This window comes from Balaenoptera physalus (genome assembly GCF_965194825.1).
Source record: "Balaenoptera physalus genome assembly, chromosome: 7".
Lineage (NCBI taxonomy): Eukaryota > Metazoa > Chordata > Mammalia > Artiodactyla > Balaenopteridae > Balaenoptera > Balaenoptera physalus.
The window spans coordinates 5,622,285-5,647,627 of NC_138886.1; the positions used below are offsets into that span (position 1 = coordinate 5,622,285).

At 38.6% G+C, this 25,343-nt stretch overlaps 1 protein-coding gene and 1 pseudogene across 6 annotated transcripts in view; one reads left to right on the forward strand and one right to left on the reverse strand.

The window, feature by feature from the left end:
* Positions 1-23,758, forward strand: part of LOC309663759 (S-adenosylmethionine decarboxylase proenzyme pseudogene) — a 29,113-nt pseudogene extending 5,355 nt beyond the window's left edge. Inside the window, exon 2 of the transcript XR_014268423.1 lies at positions 39-23,758. The product of XR_014268423.1 is annotated as an S-adenosylmethionine decarboxylase proenzyme pseudogene (transcript). The remainder of the gene's footprint in view (positions 1-38) is intronic.
* The window catches only part of ABL1 (ABL proto-oncogene 1, non-receptor tyrosine kinase), a gene marked incomplete at its 5' end in the record, with an annotated part of 131,256 nt that overhangs the window by 48,378 nt on the left and 57,535 nt on the right, over positions 1-25,343 (reverse strand). The window lies entirely within an intron of this gene.

Genomic DNA, 25,343 nt, shown 5'->3' on the forward strand with positions numbered 1-25,343 from the left:
TGTTGTCTAACTCTTTGTCTTGTGTTTTGCTTTCTGAGATAGACTATTTGCCAAGTCTTGTGTTGAATTTTAAATTTTAGCTATCATGTTTTCAATATTAAAGAGCTCATTTTATTCTGATTGTTACTTTTTAATAACACACTGTTGTTTGATGTTTGCTGTATTTTTCTCTGAGGAGAGCAATGAATAGTTCTTCTGAATTCTTCTTCTGTTTCCTGCATTGTTTTTATTTCCACCATGTTCCCTTTTCCTGTGAATTTGTTTTACCCTCTATCTATCATATAGAGACTTTTAATTTGACTGTCCATTCATTACACATGAAAGAGGAACTAAAAAAATATGCATGGAAGTGGTACAAAATGTGGACTTCAGTGAAGGGAGGTGGTGAGCTTACTTTTCCAGCAAGAGAACCCCCAAATGGGCTTTTCTCTGGGACCATTCAATTTTATTTTTTTGTTTTTTCTCTAGAAAAGAATCTTTCCATCTCTTCTCTGTTACGGCTCTAGCTACCAGATATTGGAAGAGGGCTGAGAATCTCATTATTCAGCATGCAGACTTAAAAAAAAAAAAAATCTGCTCTTGCCCACCCCACTGTTTTCAGCCCAATGGCTTACCTGCACCCCAGCTGGGGGTAATATCCCTGAGTCTGGAGCCTTTATAGGGCAATTTCTCAATAATACTTCTCATCTCATGTAGGTGGGAAACAGAAGTGGTCATCTGGCTGTACAGGGATGGGGAAGGGTGTGAAGAATCTAAAAACTCCTTTACAGACTTTCAACTGATCCCCTTGATTTCAGTTAAGGCCTCACGACCCCTTGCTTTCCGTGGTACTAATGCCTCTAATTTCTGACTTTTTCTCTCAGGTTCGTACAAGTAAACTGGCTTAGTTCTAATCAATGTCTCTCTTAGAAGAGGTTAGGCTTCAGCTTCTTCGATTCTGCTAAGTCTATTACCACGCTTTTGACTGCCTCTCATTTTCCAAAAATGTGTTCACCTTTCTTATCTACTTTTCCCTTTGGGTTCATTTGGTCCTTATGCATTTTCACTTTTCAAAAAATCTTTTTATTATCATTCCAGTGGGGCTTGGGGGAGGTAATAGAAATAAAAACAGGCCTTCCCTGGTGGCGCAGCGGTTGAGAATCAGCCTGCCAATGCAGGGGACACGGGTTCGAGCCCTGGTCTGGGAAGATCCCACATGCCACGGAGCAACTAGGCCCGTGCGCCACAACTACTGAGCCTGCGCGTCTGGAGCCTGTGCTCTGCAACAAGAGAGGCCGCGATAGTGAGAGGCCCGCGCACCGCGATGAAGAGTGGCTCCCGCTTGCCGCAACTAGAGAAAGCCCTCGCACAGAAACGAAGACCCAACACAGTCAAAAATAAATAATAAATAGATAATAATAAATAAAAAATTAAAAAAAAAAACAGGTCTACAAACTTTAATCATTTTAAATTATAATCTAGTTTTGGGACTTCCCTGGTGGCACAGTGGTTAAGAATCCGCCTGCCAATGCAGGGGACACGGGTTCGATCCCTGGTCTGGGAAGATCCCACATGCCACGGAGCAACAAAGCCCATGTGCCACAACTACTAAGCCTGCACGCTAGAGTCTGCAAGCCACAACTACTGAGCCCGCGTGCTACAGCTACTGAAGCCCGCGTGCCTAGAGCCCGTGCTCCGCAACAAGAAAAGCCACCACAATGAGAAGCCCGTGCACCGCAACGAAGAGTAGCCCACGCTCGCCGCAACTAGAAAAAGCCTGCGTGCAGCAAGGAAGAGCCAACACAGCCAAAAATAAATAAATAAAAAATAAATTAATTAAGTTTTTTAAAAAATCAAAAAAAAAAAAGAATCTAGTTCGACCATTTTACGGATGAGACAACTGAGGCACAAACAGGCTAAGAAACTTGTACAAGGTCTCATAGCAAGTTAGTGGCACAGCCAGGAAAAGAGCCCAGATCTCCAAACCACCTTGCTAGATTTTTTCGATTATGTGACACCCACTAGGCACCCATAATTAAGAGGTGACAGACTAGTTTTAGGATACTAGGCTGAAAAAGTATTTAAAATTTGTTGCAAACTACAGGTCTCAAATCTTAATATTGCTGGTGGTGAAGAAACAACCAAACCCTGAATTCTTAAATCCAGTCACATAACTTAAAGTTAAATTATAAACAGTTATTAAACAAAAATAGTTTGAGATATTCTTATTAAAATCTAAGTGCTTGAATTCAACTTAAAGAGGTTTTGCATGATTTCATGAATTGTCTTTGTCCCTTTTACTTTGGTTAACTTTTGAAATAAATGCCACAGAATTTTATTTTAAATCGTGGAAAGTCTTGTTTGTTTGTTTTTAATCTGAGTACTGAATAAAGATTAAGATATCTACAAAACAAACAAGTCAAAAGTAGCAATGTTGCAAAAATCTAAAGGCGATAAACTATCATCATTATAATAAGGTAAATTTAATCTCACTTAAGTAGAACTCGTTGATAGAAGAAAAGCCCAAGCACTGGTTATTTACAAACAATACTTTTATTTTCAAACACTGGTACTGCTTTTGGCTTTTATAGTTTTGTTAGGTCTGAACTGGAAAACCAATGGTTAATTTTTTTCCTCTCTTTCTCTAAGACTAAAAGAATCTGCCAAAGCAGCAGACCAGGCCTAGGAGATCACGTTACTTTGGGGGTGGGGGAAAGAAGGCAGCTGGAGGGGAGTGTAGAGAGAAGGGCCAGAAGGGAAAGAAAACAAGTTGTCTGAACCTCCCCACAGTGTAAGACCCAGCAGGGATTAGGAGGTACGTGGAGGAGCCCATGTTTATCCAAGTTATCTCTGGGGCAGCTGAAATGGGCTGTAAAAGTATGGGCTCCTTTGATATTAAAATCTTCTCAGCAATAGAGCTGCACCCGGGAAAGCAGATTTCTTGGTAATGTTACCAAGGCCTGAAAACCTAGAAATGAAACACTCAGAGAGCATTAATGTTTGCTTCTTCAAAACATTCAGTACCAATTTGTTTTGTTGTCAGGGTTTTAAACATACAAAGGACAAATGGATCCAGAAGATTGCTTCCCTACACGTGTTAGAAATTACTGTTGTCCTTAGACAAGTAATGACATCTCTAAATGAAACAGTACTGCTCTTTTTCTTCCTAAAGAGACAGATCTGGCATATTGATCCAGAACTACATACTAACCAGAGAAGAACAGCTACAGTTAACATTGGAGAAACTGCTCATTAAATGGCACAGTCAGGAGGAAAGAGCCACTTGAAAAGAAAACTACAAAACAAAGTCAACCTGGCAGAAGCTGTCCTCTTGTTTGCTGCCCCTCCTCCGAGCTGGTATATAAAATCTGTATTCAGTAAAGCAACTCCAGAATTGTATTTAATCACTAAGGTATCTTCACATTCCCTAAGCAATAGTAATTCATATTTATCGCTACTTCACCATTAAGAACATTCTAGTGCAAGTCTAAAACAAAAGTAAAATGAACTCCTCCAAAAGGTTTAGGCCAATAACCTCATATCAACTAGACTTTCTTTGATGAAAAAGTAATGGGAATCCCACACAGACTAGTTACAGGAACTGCCAAGCCCAGCAATGTCCCCTAACATCTGTTCTCCTCTCTCACCATCAACCCTTAAGCTTTAGATGGACATATGGCCCCAGAATAAAGACTACATTTCCTAGTCCCTCTTGTGCCTAGTCATTACCAGGTAACTAAGTTTTAACCAATGATATGGTGAGCAGAACCGATACATGCAACTTCTGGGTCAGGTTCTTAAAAGGAATGAGAATGCCCTCCCTCTCTTTTCTACTTCCCACTGCCTGCAAGGGGACAGGCTTGCTGGAGTGGCCATTTGGATCCTGAGGTAGAATCCACACCTTAAAAGTAACAACATAGCAGGTGTCTGATTCTGTGGAGTCCCCATACACATGCAGGACTGCTAATGTCAGCCTGTTAACAGAAGCGAGAAATAAACATCTAGCTGTTTAAACCGCTGGTATTCTGCATCTGTATAACAGCCATTTAGTCTTTACGGTAATACTAAAAGACCAGTTTTAACTCCAGTAAATCTAAGAATTTCCCAAATCAATTGTTTCTTTTCTTTATCTATTAAAAACTGTTCATTGAAGAGCAAGCGTTTGAAATTATCCTATAACCTTTAGAAAATGAGAAAGTGTCTTAAATAATCGCTGTGAAACACATAGTCCAGTATCCAGGTCATAACAAAGACTCAAAAATTACACATTAATTATTATTGCTACCTTAACTGTCCCTTCCCCTTTCCAGAGTCTCTGGTACTGGTGTGAGGAAGATTAAAAAATTCTGTGTTCTATCATATATCTGATAAAGAATTTGAATACAGAGAACTCAACACACAATAATAAGACAGTAAGCAAACCAATTAAAAAATGGATAAAAGATTTAAATTGATGTGTCACCAAAGAAGAAATATGAATGGCTAATAAGCACATGAAAAGATGCTAAGCATCATTAGTCATTCCAGAAATGGAAACTAAAACCACAGTGAGGTACTTCTTCACAGCCACTCAAATAGTTATGATCAAAACGACAGACAAAACCAAGTGTTGGTGAGGATGTGGAGAAACTAGAACACTCATACACTGCTGGTGGGAACATAAAATGGTACAGCCCTACTACAGAAAACACTGCGGCAGTTTCTTAAAAAGTTAAACGTAAACTTACTATAAGACCCAACAACTCTACTCCTAGGAATCTACCCTAGAGGAATGAAAACATATCCACACAAAGACTTGTACATGAATGTCCACAGAAGCATTATTCATAACAGCCAAAATTGGAAACAATCCAAATGTCAGTTGATGAATTAATAAATTCATCAGTTGATGAATTAATAAACAAAATGTACATCCAAAGAATGGAGTAATAGTCAATAATAAAAAGGAAGTACTGATATGCGCTACGATATAGATAAACCTCAAAAACACACTGTGATATGAAAGAAGCCAGTCACAAAGACTACATATTGTATAATTCCATTTATAGGAAGTGTGCAGAAAAGGCAAATCTACAGAGACAGAAGGCAGATTTAGCGGCTGCCTGGGCATGGGGGTGGGACTGACTGCAAAGGGGCACAAGGGATCTTTTTGGGATGATGGAAATGTTCTAAAACTGGACTGTGGTAATGGCTGCACACTCTATAAATTTACTAGAAATCACTGAACTGTACACTAAAATGGTAAATTTTATGGCATGTAAATCTTACCTCAAAAAATGTTAATAAAAAAGGGAGAAAGCAATGTGTTCTAGGATTTTGACCCCATTTCCTGATTGGATGTCATACGAAGGATGAGACAGAGGATTAGAAATGCAATAAGTTTGGCTGCTCAGTTCCATGCTGTGAACCTAAAAAGACCGTGCTCTATGTGTTGCAGGTACGTGGCATCTTATTTAGAGATGCTTCTGGTGAGAGCCACGTTCCCGGAGAGGAAACATGCAACAATTCCACCCAGCCCTGACACCTCTACTGACTCCCAGCATACCCCTGGCTAAGGAGTGCATGTGAGGGGGAGGACTGTATATACAAGTATATGCAACTAAGATGGTCAAGACCTGGGTGGGAGTGGGAGATGTAGCTCAGGTTGATTAAAATAGAGACATCTGAGAAAGCCAGCAGCCTGGCACATCAGAGACTGAAAGGCACAGAAACACATCTCCCACTCATAGGAAGCACCTGGATACTCTCACAAGTAACTGCAGCTTTCCAGTCTGCAGCCTTCACAGATGCCTGAAGGGCTGCAACTTTAAGAGTTCCCAAATATACACCCTGGCACCACTCATCATCTGGACAGACAGTCCAAACTGTTAAACTTCTCATAGAAACCAAGAATCAGAGTAAATTAGTTGAGATCAAAATGTTAAGCAGAATATTTAAGATCTATTGTAGGAAAATTTCTAGGTAGTAAAATTTCTAGGTAGTAAATATTATGTTTCCAAAGTACTAGGAGAAGGAGAAGCAACCAATTAAATACTGGAATTAACAGTAAATATTTCATGAGTCTTAGGCTTCTGATACACAAATGAATTGCAAAGGTTAATCAGTCAATAATTCTCAATACTGTCCAGCGTTTTCCCTTACTTTTTCTTGCCTGATCTCCAAAACAACTCAAGGGAAGTAGGGAGTTGTATTCCCAACAAAGCCACAGTGACTGAAGCCCAGCATGAAGGAATCCCACAGGAAGAGGGACTCAAGAAGCTAAGGCGTGCTCTGAAGCTGAGATTCCACCAATAACCCAAATGTGCCTGGTATGACAGACCCACCCTACACGTGCCTGGCAAAACAGACGTCACACCAAAGTAGAATAAGAAACAGCTCCTGCTTTAAAGAGAATTGGGTCTTTATCTTCACTTCTTGGTCCTCATCTGACTGGTATAGCTCTCATAAAACTCTTGACTTGTCATCACTTGTCAATCAAAGATTTGACTTGTCATCAGAGATTTGAGAATGGGCCATTCATTCAACAAACATTATAGAGCCAGTGGTGATGAAGATGATTAAAAGGAAGAAGACACACTTCTGGGCCTCCAAGGATGCTTGGTCTTGAGAGAGAGGTGGGAAGGAGAGAGGAGCAGACCCTGAAACAAGGAATCATAAGGGTGAGAAAAATTCAATAATAAGTATATGCATAATAGCTATAGGAGCCCCAGGAATGCCCTGGCAGTCCAGTGGTTAGGACTCCGTGCTTTCACTGCCGAGGGAACAGGTTCAATCCCTGGTCGGGGAAGTAAGATCCCGCAAACCGTGCTGTGCAGCCAAATAAGTAAGTAAATAAGTAAATAATAATAAAAAGGAACCCAGAAGAAGTGGATAATTCTGCCTACAGATGTTAGGAGAGGCTTCCTAGTGGAGAAAGGAGTAGTATAGAAAGACTGGAAGATTCCTCCTTTTACCATTCTCCTTTCAGAATTTAGAAATCAGTTAAAAGCATACAAGTAGCCCACTCACATGTGCTGAATTGATTCTCCACAAAGGTGCAAAGACAATTCAATGGAGAAAGGATAGTGTTTTGAACAAATGGTCCTGGAATACCGTGCATCCATATGCAAAATGATGACACTTGGTCAGTATGCACCACATATAAAATTTAATACCAAATGGATTATAGATCTAAATGTTAAATTAAAACTTTGAAAACTTCTAGAAGAAGATCTTTGTGATCTTGGGTTAGGCAAAATTTCTTAGGTACAATACCAAGTATGAACCTTAAGAGAAATAACTCATATATTGGACTCCCATCAAAATTAAAAATTTATGCCATTCTTTTTTTTTTTGGCCGTGCCATGAGGCTTGCAGGATCTTAGTTCCCCCCAACCAGGGATTGAACCTGGGCCCATGGCAGTGAAAGCGTGGAGTCCTACCCACTGGACCGCCAGGGAATTCCCAAAATTTATGCTCTTCTAAGGACACTGTTAAGAGAATGAAAAGAACAAGTCAAAGACTGGGAGAAAATATCAAGTGCTGGTAAAAATGTGGAGCAACTGGCATGAATGCAAATTGGTAGGAACTGCTGGTGGGAATGCAAAATAATACATTCACTTTGTAAAACAGTTTGGCAGTTTCTCATAAGTTAAGCATACACTTAACATATGGCCTAGCAATTCCATTCCTAATTATTTAATCAAGAGAAATGAAAATTAATGTCTACACAAAAACCTGTATGTGAATTTACAGTGGCTTTATTCATAATCATCAAAAACTGGAAATAACTCAAATGTCCTTCAACAGCTGAATGGATAAACACACTGGGGTATCTTCATACAACAGAATGCTACTCAGCAATGACAAGGAATGAACCACGTTGATTACATGCAACAACATGGATGAATCTTAAATGCATCCTGACTCAAAAGGTTATACACGGGGCTTCCCTGGTGGCGCAGTGGTTGAGAATTTGCCTGCCAATGCAGGGGACATGGGTTCGAGCCCTGGTCTGGGAAGATCCCACATGCCCCGGAGCGACTAGGCCTGTGAGCCACAATTGCTGAGCCTGCGCATCTGGAGCCTGTGCTCCACAACAAGAGAGGCCGCGATGGTGAGAGGCCCGCGCACCGCGATGAAGAGTGGCCCCCACTTGCCGCAACTAGAGAAAGCCCTCGCACAGAAACAAAGACCCAACACAGCCGTAAATAAATAAATAAACAAAACTCAATCCCATTTCTTCCCTCCCTCCCTCCTTCCTTTCTTCCCTTTAAAAAAAAAAAAAAGGTTATACACTTCATAATTCTATTTATGATATTCTGTAACAGACAAAATCCTAAGGACAGAAAACTGAAAAGTGGTTGCAGGGGCTGGGAGGATGCATTGACGACCAAAGGAATTGGGACTGGCGGGGGAGGGGCAGGGAGTGATGGGACAGTTCTAGATTTCAAGGGTGGTGGTAGTTACATGACTACAAGCACTGTCAAAACTCATACTCTAAAAGGGACAAATTTTACCATATGTAAATTATACCTCAATAAAAACACTGCTTTCCTTCTTCAAATGTCCCATTCCTCAGGGGAGCCCACTCACTGCCAGAGGCCCTGCTTGGTGCTTCCCTGTGAACAGAGCCCCTCTGGGGCGGTGAGAGGGCACGCCATTGCTGGACTTGATTTGGCTGGTGAGAATTATATGAGTGGTCCTAGAGTGAGTACAGTCTATACAGTTCGGTTTCTTTCCCTTCGTTCCTTCTGCTTTACAAGACCCCAAGTGGAATATATACCAGAAGTACAAACAGCACCAATAAGTAGCTTTATCCATTGTCATGCCAGGTGGTAGAAATCCATGCTAAAGGGTTGTCTTTCTCTAATGCAAACCTCCCTGTACCTGGATAGGAAAGCACTGGTGACCGTGGAGGAGAGGCAGCTGTGGGTGGTAGAGAGAAGCCCTGCAAGACAGCAGGGCCCTGGGTTCCAGTGGGAGGCTCGGGGAGGCACTTGCCCCACTCTGAGCCTCATTCACCTGCAAAATGGAGGCTGAGCCAAATGCGTTATCATCTGTCTAGGCTCTCAGTCTGTGAGCTGATTCAAGGTCTCAGGTAAATTTTTCTCTTTCTCCTTGTCAAGGGCTTTTTAAAAATGACATTTTCCTGACTAGAAAGAGTAAGTTTGCTAACTTACAAATGCCGGCACTTGTACCCCAAAACTGGCTTCCCTTATCTAGACGGCGCCCACAACCAACCAATCCTCACAAATGGATGTAGGAGCCTTTGGGCCACGGGAGGATGAGAGGCAGGTCTCCAGGAAACCACATCAAGAACACGGACAGTCAGCCCTGGCTGGCTGCAGCTGATTCCTGTCTCAACATTTCCAGAGCAAGTGAGCCAGAAAGCTTTATGAAAAACAGTGTCCAGAGCCCTGGGTGTTCAACCTCCTGCCAGTGAGTTGTACAAAGACAAGGGGCGGGGGGCTTATCAGGTTTGTACGTGGTCTCCTAAGGACTGAAAGCAGTGTTTAATTAATTCTGCAGCTTTCCACTATTTAAGGTGACAAAATTGCCTTTAACTTTGTCCTATAGTTGCTAGCTCTTGACTCTGCCTAGGATTTGCATATCTGATTCCTGAGTTCTCAAAAAAGCCCCATAAGTGAAATTTGGCAATATTCAATATCTCTCAAAACTTCAAATTTATTTACCCTTTGACCCAGCAATTCTATTTCTGGGAATTTACAGACTTGCCTACACATACACATACAAGTGAATATGAATACACTTATATTCACTGTAGATTGTTTAAATAGCAAGGATCTATCATTAAGTTAAATAAACTTTGGTCTTAGCCTTCAAAATGGGGTACATTGATGCCTGGATGGGGGTTCATGTAAGCTTTCCAAGAAGTATGCAAGTATTTATTTAAAAAGGAATCAACTTTCAAAGCCTCAATTTCATACATCATCCTTTCTGAAACTGATCTGCCTAAGAACTCCTCTGTCAGTTCTCCTTTCCTGATGTTGCTTTCGTAATTACCCCTCTCCTTCCCCGCAAAGGAGAGTAACACCTCTCGTAAATCCATGGGTTTAAAAATTCCTGGTCATCAAACTATGGGGCAATCTGAGAATATATCGCTTTAGACAGGAAGGTGGTTTTCTTTTTCTTTCTTTTTTTTGAGAACAAAGCAAAGAGAGCACCATTAAGAGAGAAATATTCTGCAAATGTTTACAGAGTACATACTAAGAGCTAGGTACTGTCCTATGCTCTAGGGTTACAACAGGTAGAATATGGGGGAAAAATCCCTGCCCCTCGATAGTTCACATTCCATTGGGGGGAGGGGAGACAGACAACAAAATAAATTATGGAATACATAAGAGGGTAAAAACCGCTAGGGAGAAAAAGCAGGTAAGAGGGATGGGATTGCTGAGGTTGAGGAGTGGGGATTGAGATTATAATTTTAAGTAAAGTGGTCAGAAACACCATCACTGAAGATGACAATTGAGCAAAGACCCAAAGGAGGTAGCGTGAACTATGGGGGAAGCACTTTCCTAGCATAGGGAACAGCAATTGCAAAGTCAGTGGGCAGGAAGGATGACTGGGGGAGGTCCAAGGAAGAGCAAAGAGGTCAACGTGGATGGAACAGAGTAGGTAAGAGGTAGAGTAAAAGGACATTATTCAGAAGTTGCAGGAAGGTGGGGAGATCTTGTCTGCCTAAGGTGATTGCTAGGGCTTTGGCTTTTACTCTGAAGGAGCTGGGAAGGCACTGGAGGTTTGGGGCAGAGGAGAGACTGGGATTTGATTATATATAAAAGGAGTACTCTGGCTGTACAGGGAGAAGAGACTAAGAGGGAACATCTGCACAGTAATGCTTACCTTGAAGAATGAGCTGGGAAGTGTTTGTTCCCTCTTTTTGTAATTTCTGGAAAGGCTGTATAGAACTTGTAATATTTCTTTCTTAAATGTTTGGTAGTATTCACCAGTAAAACCATCAGGCCCTGGCATTTTCTTTGTGGGAAGGTTTTTTAACTACAATACAAACTCAGTTTCTTTAATAGATTTGGGCCTATTCTGGTTGTTTCTTCTTGAGTGAGTTTTGGCAGTTTGTGTGTTTCAAGGAACTTGTCTGTTTTTTCTAGGTTGCTCTTTTGTCTTCTCTTTTTTTCCTGATTGGTCTGGCTAGAGGTTTATCAATTTTACTGCTCTTTTCAAAGAACTGGCTTTTGGTTTCATAGATTTCTTTATGGTTTTTCTGTTTTCCATTTCATTGATTTCCACATTGGCCTTTTTTTCTGCTTAATTTGGGTTTCACTAGCTTTCATTTTTCTAGTTTCTTAAGATGGGATCCCAAGGTCAGTTATTTGAAGCTTTTTTCTTTTCTAATACAGGGTTTTAGTGTTAAATAAATTTCCCTTTAGCCCCATCCCCAAAATTTTATGTTGCATTTTCACCTTCATTCAGTTCCAAATACTTATTAATTTCACTTTTGATTTTTTTTTCTTTGACTCATGGTTTATTTAAAGGTGTGTTATTTCATTTCCAAATAATTGAAAGCTCTTCCAGATATCTTTCTGTTACTGATTCCTCATTTAATTCCCCTGTGGTCAGAGATCATACTTTCTATGACTTGAATCAGCTTACATTCATTGAGACTTTTTTAATAGCCCAGAAAATGATTTATCTTGGTAACAGTTTCATGTGCACTTGTAAAGAATGTGTATTCTACTGTTTGGGGTGGAGGGGTAGAGTGTTCTATAAATGTTAATTAAGCCAAGACAGTTGTTTATATTGTTCAAATCTCCCATATCCTTATTGATTTTGTCTATGTGTTCTATCAATTGAGTGAGAGGTGTTAAAATCTCCAAATATAATTGTGGATTTCTCCTTGCAGTTCTATCAGTTTTTGATTCATGTATTTTGACTCTCTAATACATATATAAACACTTAGGATTATATATTCTTATTGGATTGACCTCTTTACCATTATGAAATGACTCTCTTTATCCTTGGTAATATGTTCTGTTTTGAAATCTACTTTGTCTGATATAGACATTCAAGTTAATCTTTTTTTTTTTTTTTTTAACAGGAGGAGGAATTCCCAGAGAATCAGACTTTGAAGGCTAGCGGTATTTGACTGCAGGACTTCGACAGGACTGTGGGAAACAGAGACTCCACTCTTTTTTTTTTTTTTTTAAATTATTTATTTATTTATTTATTTATTTATTTATGGCTGTGTTGGGTCTTCGTTTCTGTGCGAGGGCTTTCTCCAGTTGCGGCAAGCGGGGGCCACTCTTCATCGCGGTGCGCTGGCCTCTCACCATCGCGGCCTCTCTTGTTGCAGAGCACAGGCTCCAGACACGCAGGCTCAGTAATTGTGGCTCATGGGCCCAGCCGCTCCGTGGCATGTGGGATCTTCCCAGACCAGGGCTCGAAGCCGTGTCCCCCGCATTGGCAGGCAGATTCTCAACCACTGCGCCACCAGGGAAGCCCTCAAGTTAATCTTTTGATTAATGTTGACATGGTACATCTTTTTCCACCCTTTTGCTTTTAATCTATTTGTATCTTTATATTAAAAGTGGGTTCATTGTAGGTAACACATAAATGGGTCTTACTTTTTTATCCAATCTGACAATCTCTGTTTTTTATTGGGATGTTTAGACTTTTATATTTAACATATATCAATATGGAATTTAATCTACCATCTTGCTATTTTATATTTATACAATCTGTTCTTTTAAAAAAAATAAGTTTCAGATGTACTGCTATGTAATCTGTTCTTTGTTCATTTTTCCAAGTTTTTCTGTCTGCCCTTTTTTGTATTAATTAAATATCTTCATTTTTATAATTTATCTCTGTTGGCTTATTAGCTATAACTCTGCTGCTTTAGAGTTTATCATATACATCTTTAACTTATCACAATCTACTTGCAAATGATATATTACTTCACATAAAGTATAAGAATCTTACAACAGTATACTTCCATTTTCCCACTCCCATTTGTGCTACTGCTGTCATAAACTTTACTTCTACATAAGCTGTAAATGCCAGTGTGTTATTTCTGCTTTTGTTTAAAAGACATATCTTTTAAAGATATTTAAATAATGAGAAAAGGGCTTCCCTGGTGTCACAGTGGTTAAGAATCCGCCTGCCAATGCAGGGGACACGGGTTTGAGCCCTGGGCCGGGAAGATCCCACATGCCGCGGAGCAACTAAGCCCATGCGCCACAACTACTGAGCCTGCGCTCTAGAGCCCGTGAGCCACAACTACTGAGTCCGTGTGCCACAACTACTGAAGCCCATGTGCCTAGAGCCCGTGCTCCACAACGAGAAGTCACTGCAATGAGAAGCCCGTGCACCGCAACAAAGAGTAGCCCCCGCTCTCCGCAACTAGAGAAAGCCCGCGTGCAGCAACGAAGACCCAACACAGCCAAAAATAAATAATAAATAAGTTAATTAATTAATAATGAGAAAAAATATTATATATTTACAAGGTAGTTACCCTTCTCCAGTGTTTCACTTTCTTTTTGTAGCTCTGGTTTCCACCAGGTATCATTTTTCTTCTGCTTCAAGGACATTCTTTTACATTTTTTTTAGTGCAAGCCTGCTGGTAATGAATTCTTTCAGTTTTTGATATGTCTGAAGAAGACTTTATATTGCCTTTTTTTTTTTTTTTAAAGAGGATATTTTATTGTTAGGATCATTATTATTATTATTATTATTTTAATCTATATATTTATTTATTTATGGCTGTGTTGGGTCTTCGTTTCTGTGCAAGGGCTTTCTCTAGTTGTGGCAAGCGGGGGCCACTCTTCATCACGGTGCGCGGGCCTCTCACCATCGCGGCCTCTCTCGTTGCGGAGCACAGGCTCCAGACGTGCAGGCTCAGTAATTGTGGCTCACGGGCCCAGTTGCTCTGTGGCATGTGGGATCTTCCCAGACCAGGGCTCAAACCCGTGTCCTCTGCATTGGCAGGCAGATTCTCAACCACTGCGCCACCAGAGAAGCCCTGCCTTTGTTTTTGAAAAATATTTTCACCAAGAAAGTAATTCTAGGTTGACGATGTTTTTCTTTTGCTAGTTTAAAGATATTGCTCCACTGTTGCCTGGCTTACACTGTTTTCAAAGAGGGATCTGCTGTCATCCTAATCTTCATTTTCTCTGGCTGCTTTTAACATTCTTCTCTATCACTAGTTTTAAGCAATTTGAGTATAATGTGCCTTGATACCATTTTTCTTCATGTTTCTTGTGCTTGGAGTTCCTTGAGATTCTTGGATTTATGGGTTTATTACTTTCCTTACATTTGGAGGTGCTTTTTATTCAGTCATTTTTTTCTTCTGTTATTTCTTCTATCCCTCACACTTCCTTCCTCCTTCAGACACTCCAGTTACACATATAATTGGCCCCGTACTTCACTGATGCTCTGTTCATTAATTTTTTTCAGATTTTTTTCTTTCTGTGTTTCATTTTGGACAGTTTACATTGTCTTCAAAATCACTAATCTTTATTTCTACACTGTTTATTCTGACATCAATTTCATTCAGTGTATTCATCTCAGCAACTGTAGTTTTCATCTCTAGAAGTTCATCTTCCATGTCTCTAACACAATCTTTCCTCTAGCTTCTTAAACATATGGAATACAATTATAATAATTATTTTAATGTCCATATTTACTAATTCTACCATCTGTGTCATTTCTGGTCAGTTACTGGAATATTTCCTACTTCCTTACGTACCTAGTAATTTTTGACTGGATGCAGACATTGTGTATTTTACCATGTTGGGTCCTAGATATTTTTGCATTGCTAAAAATATTCTTTAGCTTTGTTCTGAGATACAGTCTGGAAACAATTTGATCCATTTGGGTTTTCCTCTTAAATGTTGTTAGGCAAGACCAGAGTAGCATTTATTCTACCATTAATTGGGACAAGACCCTTGTGATGGTTAATTTTATGTCAGCTTAACTGGGTCACAGAATATCCAGATATTTGGTCAAACATTATTCTGGTTGTTTCCATGAGGGTGTTTTTGGATGAGATTGCCCTCCTTAATGTGGGTGGATTTCATCCAATCAGTTGAAGGCCTGACTAGAAAAAAAAGCACTGATCCTCTCCCAAGTAAGACAGAATTCCTCCTGCCTGACCACCTTTGAACTGGTATTCTAGCTTCTGTGTAAGAATGGGATTTAAAAGTATATGAATTCATTTTTGCGTGTATTTGCACAAAGAAACAATGGAAAGACATCTAAGAAACTGATTATAGTGTTTATTCATGGGAGAAATGAGAATGCAATAACCAAGTAGATATGCACAAGGGTCAGAGTAAGACTTGTCAATCTACATTTTTATATATTTTTAAACTAGTGAATGCATTATTTTATTTAAAAAAAAAAAGTCATCACAGAAAATAGGGCTGGCCTGGCTTACTAACATAAGAACAGGAATCCTAATATTCTGCAGCATGCTGGAATCCAGTAGGGGGGTTCTCTGGAATTTAAGTCTTATTGGTGTAACTATTTCACAGTAATTAAATCACCTTGGATCAATTCCAAGGCAGATTTATCCTACCATTAAGGCAACAACTTAAGCAATATTTTGCTCAAAAGAAGAGCTAGACTGTGAGCTCCCTAGGCAGCTGAAACTATGTCTTCTGTCTGATCCATCTTTGTATATACCTACAGCCAAGTCCTGTATACAGTCGCTCATTATTGATTGCTTGGGTTGGTTGAATTAAGAACCTAATTCTACCATTAAGCAAATGGTGTTAAAGTGAATTTCCACAAGCCCTGTTTTCTAAGGGTAGTAGTGATAGACATCAATTGTTGGGGGGTTCATTGGGACTCCACTTGGTGACTCCCTGGCCTTTGACCAGATTCTGGAGATATGAAGTTTGCATAAGCACCAGTCTCTCTCTTTTTTTTTAAATTGAGGTATAGTTGATTTATAATATTATATTAGTTTCAGGTGTACAACACAGTGATTCAAAATTTTTTTATAGCTTGTACTCCATTTAAAGCTATTATAAAATATTGGCTATATTCCCTGTGCTGTAAAATATATCCTTGTAGCTTATTTATTTTATACATAGTAGTATGTAGCTCTTAACCCCTCTGCCTTTCCTCTCCCCACTGATAACCACTGGTTTGTTCTCTATATCTTTAAGTCTGTTTCAGTTGTTATATTAATTTGTTTTATTTCTTAGATTCCACATATAAGTGACAACATACAGTATCTATCGTCCTCAGTCTGACATTTCACTAAGCATAATACCCTCCAGGTCCATCCATGTCACTGCAAGTGGCAAAATTTCATTCTTTCTTATGGCTGAGTAGTATTCCATTATACACATACACACACACACACACACACACACACCACATCTTCTTTATCCATTCATCTGTTGATGGACACTTAGGTTGCTTCTATATCTTGGCTACTGTAAGTAAATAATGCTGTTTTGAACATTGGGGTGCGTGTATCTTTTCAAGTTAGTGTTTTTGTTTTCTTTGGATATATATCCAGGAGTGGAACTGCTAGATCATATGGTAATTCTTTTTCAGTTTTTTGAGGAACTTCCATATTGTTTTCCATAGGGGCTGCACCAATTTACATTCCCACCAGCAGTGTACAAGAGTTCCCTTTTCTCTACATCCTTGCCAACAATTGTTATTTGTGGTCTTTTTTGATGATAGCCATTCTGACAGGTGTGAGGTGATATCTCACTGTGGTTTTGATTTGCCTTTCTCTGATGATTAGTGATGTTGAACATCTTTTCATGTGTCTGTTGGTTATCTCTGTGTCTTCTTTGGAAAAATGTCTGTTCAGGTCTTCTGCCTATTTTAATTGGGTTGTTTATTTTTTTGATAATGAGTGGTATGAGCTATTTATATATTTTGGATAATAACCCCTTATCAGTCATATCATTTGCAGATATTTTTTTCCCATTCTGTAGGCTGTCCTTTCATATTGTCAATGGTTTCCTTTGTTGTGCAAAAGCTTTTAAGTTTAATCAGGTCCCATTTATTTATGTTTGCTTTTGCTTCCTTTGCCTTAGGACAGATAAAAAATATATTGTTACAATTTCTGTCAAACAGTGTTCTATGCTTTCTTCTAGGAGTTTTATGGTTTCTGGTCTTACATTTAATCTGAGTTTTTGTATATGGTGTAAGAAAATGTTCTAATTTTATTCCTTCATATGTAGCTGTCCAGTTTTCCCAGCACCACTTATTGAAGAGACTGTCTTTTTCCCCATTATATATTCTTGCCCCCTTTGGCATAGATCAGTTGACTGTTTAAGTGCATGGGTTTATTTCTGGGCTCTCTATTCTGTTCCATTGATCTATGTGTCTGTTTTTGTGTCACTACCATACTGTTTTGATTATTATAGCTTTGTAGTATAGTCTGAAGCCAAGGAGTGTGATACCTCTAGCTCTATTCTTCTTTCTCAAGATTGCATAAGCACCATTCCTACTGACACCATTCTTGTGAGGTCTTCTTTTCCTGGCCCTTTGGGCCAAATACCTGCTCTCTTCATATTTGAACGCATATGTATCTCTCTCTAACTGGTATAATTGTACCAATCTGAAATTGCAGTTGCCATTTTGAAAATTTTGTTATGAATAAGATTTTTCATTTAAGAGACACATTAAACGCAGAACAAAAAAGGGAAGAAACCTCATGAGGAAAGTCTCTGTCTTGCCCATCTAAAAGACAGATCACCTTTTTAAACTGCGAGACCTCCTCTTTTCTTCCATACTTACTAAGTGCCAGCTTTTAAAGGACATGACTTAATAGGATGCCAAGAATCTGAATTACTATTTAAACGAGCTGTACTGACTTTAGCTCTGGTAGTTTTGAGTGGGCGTGTCAAAATGGGTTTTGCTTTGTCTAAGTCTTCTCCTCTCCTTACACAGAGAAGATAATCAGCCACTCTCATCTATCTGCAGGCAGCTTGCTCTCACTTCTTTCTTCCTTCTTTTCCCATATTTTCTCTTTTCTTGGGAAAGTCTGGAGATTAACTAATTATAAATAGTTTTTCTGTCCTTATGTGCAGACTCAAGAAATATCTAGTACAGATTAACAGTCCAAAATTTCCATAAGAAAGAGAGAAAAATTAAACTATTTTTGCTTCTACTTTTCCCTTGCTGGAATTATAACCCAAAAGTTTAAATGTGGGTTTGGGTAATAGTTTTGTTTCCTATACCTAGGCTTAGTATATCCAAGAGTCTTAAAAATCTTTTTGGATATATGACCATAGGAGGTTTATTTATATTAAAATATTTATGTAATATTCCTGATAATTAGATGATTCTTTGGACTATATACAAGAGTGAGATAAAATTAGCTTAAAAGTAACTCTATGCCTCCTGATTTTATTATGATATAAAAATAATGCAATAATTAAATCAGTGTAAGATTTGGGGTTAATTTCTCATGATTTAAACCTTCTAAATTAACTTTATTAGTTCTATGGATCCAGTAAGTTATCATTGTTTCCACAAATTGTTTAAAATTATAAAAAATAAAATTGAATTTAATTGAAAGAACTTATATAATAAAATATCTTTTTAAAATGATAATCTCATGAATTCTTATAATGCTTTAAATCATAAAGATTTGATGTGTTGGTCTAAGTTTTAATTTCCAGATGTTTAGTCCACTTAAAGATCTCTTAAACAAATGATAAATTAAGTTAATTAATAATCTTTGGATATATGGATAATTTCTAACTAAAGGAAAAGATCCAAACATTGGGCACCACATATAGTTTTAAATTACCCTTCCTCCTTATTTTTATATAAAAATTACCTATAGATTGATTAACTGGATGTGTAAATTTCTCTAAATGATATATCCATGCTTATTTTGCCACTTTAAAATTTGTTAAAGTGACATAAAATGTATGCTCATAGAAAAATTTGCTAGACAGTTCTTGGTTTCCAGTCTTCTAGTTTTCTCCTGTGTCTAGAAACTTTAACTTTAAAGTTGGCTAATATAAATGGTTACAGAGAAATAGGAATATGTGTGTAAGATAAATGTGGTTTGTCTGTTTTTTTCATTAAGAAAATTATTAGTTTATTAAGAGAGTAAACAAATATAATCTATGCATTGTTTTATTTAATGTGATATAGTCAGTTCAATTTTACAACTAGTTAAGAGGTTTAATTTTATCATCTATGGGACTTCCCTGGTGGCTCAGTGGTTGGGAATCCGCCTGCCAATGCAGGGGACACGGGCTCAAGCCCCGGTCTGGGAAGATCCCACATGCCGCAAAGCAACTAAGCCTGCGCGCCACAATTACTTAGCCCGCGCTCTATAGCCCGGGAGCCACAACTACTGTGCCCACGTGCCACAACTACTGAAGCCCACGCGCTTAGAGCCCGTGCTCTGCAACAAGAGAAGCTACCGCAATAAGAAGCCCGCGCACGGCAATGAAGAGTAGCCCCCGCTCGCCTCAAGTAGAGAAAGCCTGTGTGCAGCAACAAAGACCCCAGGCAGCCAAAAATAAATAAATAAATAGAAAATAAAATTAAAAAAAAATTTTTGTCATCTATTCATGAACACATACCTAAGAAGGTATATTAATTAATTCAAAGGTTTATAAATGATAAAAGATAACCAGAAGACAAATTTGAGGATAAACTATTAATGGTAAACGTAAAGGGTCTGAGGAAAATAAATTGTTTGTCTAGATTTATAATGCCTACAGATAGTGAATTTGAAGAAAATATTGAATTGTGTTTAAAAATACTGGAAATCTTGGCTCAATGTTAATAAATTTATTTATTCATTAAGAAAAGGACTTATAAATCTTTATTGCAAATTTTTAAATGAGTGATAGACAAAAAGTAAAATCAGAATTTGGGTTTTCTTTCTGTAAAGTGACCAAGTTATTCCACTGCCAGATAAGAGATTCCTTTCCTGTTTATCAACAAAATATTATGTTAACTATCTGAATTTTCTGTCATTACTCAAGAATCATTTTGAAAAAAAGTTCCCTTTTTTTTTTAAGTTCCTATAATCAACAATTTCTTGTCTTTGGATACTATGACATGTCATATACAGAGGGGTAGGAACATGCATAGAGAAACTCACAGCATTTCTGACTTGGTGAATCAGGAAAGTGAAGCCAATAAACTACGAATGCCGTAGAGTGTAGAGTAATCTTAGAAGGGAGAGAGACGGTGTGATCTCCAAATTCTGTACACTCATCTCTCACTGACCCTTGAATTACTCATACTCATATGTGGGACAGACTCAAAGCAGCTCAGCTAAAGACAAAAGATCTAAAGACAGAAACAACAACAAAAAACTCCGAGTGTTCGGAGAAAACCCTAAGCAACACACAAAAAGGGTACTAGAACTAATAAGTGAATTTAGCATATTGCAGGATACAAGTTCAGTATACAAAAGTCATTCTTACTTCTATACATTAGCAATAAAAAGTTTGAGGCTTCCACAGTATGGCTGGCGACATTAGTCAGCGCTCGCTCTACTCTCTCTAACGGGGAAACAGCGGACTACAAGAGACTGAGCTGTATCTGCCTCTATTTCCAACAGACTCACGTTCAACTTTCGCTCACACACACACAAAAAAAGCCGGGAAAATTTTATTAACCCTTTTTAAAAAAAAGTTAATATAAAATTATAGCAAAAATGGAACCTGAAGTTTAGTTAACACAGCTGGAACAATCCGCAGCTGCGGTGGCAGCGGCGGGAGAAGAGATTTAATTTAGTTGATTTTCTGTGGTTGTTGGTTGTTCGCTAGTCTCACGGTGATGGAAGTTGCACATTTTTTCGAAGGGACCGAGAAGCTGATGGAGGTTTGGTTCTCCAGGCAGCAACGTGATGCAAACCAAGGATCTGGGGATCTTCGCACCATCCCAAGATCCGAGTGGGACATACTTTTGAAGGATGTGCAGTGTTCAATCATAAGTGTGACAAAAACTGACAAGCAGGAAGCTTATGTACTCAGTGAGAGTAGCATGTTTGTCTCCAAGAGACGTTTCATTTTGAAGACATGTGGTACTCCCTCTTGCTGAAAGCACTGGTTCCCTTGCTGAAACTTGCTAGGGATTACAGTGGGTCTGGCTCAAAGCTTCTTTTATTCTTGTAAGAATTTCATGAAGTCTTCTCACCAAGGGTATCCACACCGGAATTTCCAGGAAGAAACAGAGTTTCTTAATGCAATTTTCCCAAATGGAGCAGCATATTGTATGGGAGGCATGAATTCTGATTGTTGGTACTTGTATACTTTGAATTTCCCAGGGAGTCGGGTAATCAATCAGCCAGATCAAACCCTGGAAATTCTGATGAGTGAGCTTGACCCAGCAGTTATGGACCAGTTCTTCATGAAAGATGGTGTTACTGCAAAGGATGTCCCTCGTGAGAGTGGAATTCGTGACTTGATACCAGGTTCTGTCATTGATCCCACACTGTTCAATCCTTGTGGCTATTCAATGAATGGAATGAAATCGGATGGAACTTATTGGACTATTCACATCATTCCAGAACCACAATTTTCTTACGTTAGCTTTGAAACGAACTTAAGTCCGACCTATGATGACCTGATCAGGAAAGTTGTGGAAGCCTTCAAGCCAGGAAAATTTGTGACCACCCTGTTTGTAAATCAGAGTTCTAAATGTCACACAGTGCTTTCTTCGCCCCAGAAGATTGAAGGTTTTAAACGTCTTGATTGCCAGAGCGCTATGGTCAATGATTACAATTTTGTTTTTTTACCAGTTTTGCTAAGAAGCAACAACAACAGCAGAGTTGATTAAGAAAAATGAAGAAAAAACTCAAAAAGAGAACACACATAGAAGAAGATGGTGGGTGCTTTTTAGATACTGATACCAAGGGCCACGCTTTCCATAACCACCACCTTGTAGTTGCAGAAAGCCCTAGATGTAATGATAGTGTAATCATTTTGAATTGTATGCATTATTATATCTAGGAGTTAGATATCTTGCATGAATGCTCTCTTCTTTGTTTAGGTATCCTATGCCACTCTTGCTGTGACATTGAAGTGCATGTAGAAAAAACCTTTTACTATATGAAACTTTACAACACTTGTGAAAACGATTCAATTTGGTTTATGTACAGTGTAATATTTCTCCAGGTATCATCTAAAATTCCCCACAGACAAGGCTTTCGTCCTCATTAGGCGTTGGCCTCAGCCTAGCCATCTGGGACTGTTCTATTAAATTGCTACCAGGATTTTGCATCCAGTTACCTCCACTTACTAGAACATACTCTCTACTAATGTTATTGAAACCAATTTCTACTTCATACAAATGTTTTTGCAGCACCAATCAAAGTTCTTCTTCCACGAGTCGAGTCCTCTAAGAAAATGACTGTGGTTATCCATTTTGTGTATTACTATCTCACTGCTTCCTATACTTGTGTGACTTTAATTGATACGTTCCTCACCATGGTGTCTCCCTCCCAACCACACCCACGCCATAAAGCAATACACTGTTACACTGTGGGTTTACACTAACCTTATACCCCAGAGGGGGAACGGGGGGATGGACCCTGGGCTTAATTTTCTTTTAAGGTCAAGGGAGTTTGGCATTTTTCGTTACCATGAGCTCTTTTGGAATAAGCTGGTGTTGATTAGCAAAGAAGGTGTAGATTGATACTAGGGAATATTGGCAGAACTGTATGGAAAACGTATGCCATTCTGTGCCCCCCATTAAATGAGATTAGCTTCTCGTGAGTACCATGGCTTTATTAACTTGCTAAGTAGTAGTATAAAAGAATTATCACTAAATTTGTTAGCAAGGAGATTTAAGATAAAGGTTGTATTGGATTCAACAAGTCAAGTCAGCTCAGATGATTCACCTTAACTTTTACTTTTGCAGCCATTTCCACTAATTTCTATTAATGGTAATGCCATAAACTTTGGTTCAAAGCAGAATCGATGTCTTTGCCATCTTGTGACTTAAAAAGTTCTGTGACTTTGTGATGCATGTGATAGTGTTCTGACGGTTCCTCTGACTGGTATTTCTTTCACCATGGAGTAACATCAAGTGATGAATGAGAACTGTTCAGATTATTCACACATACTACACAGTGAAGCAGAACGCTATCCATAAAACATAACATACAAAATTCCAAAATGGTCAATGGGAAATGACTAGAAATACAGGCTTAAAAGAGTTGGCATCTTTTAGCTGTATTTGCTAATACGGACATTTAAGCAGCTGAGAAAAGAGCAAAGTTGACTCAATTTTGTATTTCTTCTTGTCCTCAAACAATTTTTGATTCTTTCTGGATGATGCAGTGATGTTTTTATTCCTTCCGTATTTAAAAATGAAACACTTTTTTTTAGTGTTTCTAAACATAAATTCTACTTGGTTTGAAATCAAGTGGTTGGAACACTTTTGGCTTTTAAACATGTTGTTGATTCAGAGCTTCACTGAAAAAGCTTTCAATCAATGGATCAGTCTGATTCTGTAATTAGCGCACAGTACCTAATGTTTTGGTGCTATTATGAGGACCAATGCTCAAAGTGGATTTTGTTCTTGAACAGTGTCCCAGTAGATCTGATGAACATTTATTGGCTTGAGGTCTGATTCCCCCCACCCCAATAGATTTAAGATTTCTATTTAATGTTGAAAAACTGCACAAATCTGTATGGACAAAGCCTAGAAAAATGAAAACTAGATTGAATAGTAATGTAAATTAATCCTAGTGTGTATGATAGAGGAGGGAAAATTTTGGTGCCATAATTTCTTCATGGTGTTGGACTTAGATCCGTTGAAATGTATTTCTGTACCACAATTTAAGCTTCAGTGAAGGTTTGCTTAATTCATTGTCTAGTGAAAAAAAAAAAGTTAGAAAGATTAAACAACAATTCTATTTACAATATCGTTTAACAATACTTTTTTATACACTTAATGAAAGATGTGCAAGCCCTGTACACTGAAAATTATTAAGACATTGCAAAGGGAAATTATAAAATACCTAAAAACACTGAGAGACGTACTCATGGATTGTAGAATACTGATTCCTCATGAAGCCAATATTAAGATGGCAATCCCCTCCAAATGGATAATAGACAGCGCAATCTCAATCAAAATCTTAACTGGCTTTTTTGAAGAAATTGACAAGGTAATTTTAAACTGTATAGGGACAGGCAAAGACCTAGAATAGCTGAACAATTTTGAAAAAGAACAATAAAATCTGATGACACCTTAATTCAAGATACATTATACAGCTACAGTAACCAGGATAGTATGACATTGGTAGAAGAACAGACACATAGCAACAGGATCCGAATAGAGTCCATCTGTAGGTCCATATTTACACTTGTCCTATGACCCAGAAATTCCATTCCTAGGTATTTCTCCAGCAAAAATAAAAGCATATGTCCACACAATGACGAGTACAGGACTGTTGATAGCAGCAGTATTCACAAGAGCCCCAGCAACGGAAGCAATTCATATGTTATCCACTGATAAATGGATAAACAAACTTAGCAAGGAAAAGAAAAGAGACAGTATACACAACAATATGAATGAATACCAAAAAATCATGCTATGTGGAAGAAGTCAAATACAAAAGTCCATGGTTTTTGTATTATTCCACTTACATGAACTTCTTGAAAAGGCAAAATTACAGAGACAGAAGGCAGATGGGTAGTTGCCTGGAACCAGTGGTTGGAGAAGGGAATTAACTGGAAAGGGGCACAGAAAAAATTGTAATAACGAGGGAACTGTTTTATAATCTCAGTTGTGACAGAGGTTCCATGATTATGCACCAAAATTCATCAAAACGTACACTTAAAATGGGTGGACTGGGCTTCCCTGGTGGCGCAGTGGTTGAGAATCTGCCTGCCAATGCAGGGGACACGGGTTCGAGCCCTGGTCTGGAAAGATCCCACATGCCGTGGAGCAACTAGGCCCGTGAGCCACAATTACTGAGCCTGCGCGTCTGGAGCCTGTGCTCCACAACAAGAGAGGCCGCGATAATGAGAGGCCCGCGCACCGCGATGAAGAGTGTCCCCCACTTGCCGCAACTAGAGAAAGCCCTCGCACAGAAACGAAGACCCAACACAGCCATAAATAAATAAATAAATAAATAAATAAATAAATAAACAAACCTAAAGTTAGTTTAAAAAAAAAAAAGTTTATAAAATGGGTGGACTTTATTTCATGTAAAGAATACCTTAATTTTTCTTTTTTAATTACTGAAAAAAAATCCCCCAACCCAGGCCCTAATATTCTATACATATCCTCCCCTAAGACTCTGTCAAGGTAGTGTTCAGTGTTCTCCATTACTTCACCAAGATTTCCTTCCTTGACAGGCTTCCCTGAAGATCTGTGAGGAGTTGACTGTTAACAAATTTCAACTATATTTCACTTATAAAAACCATTATGTTACAGATTTTATCATCATG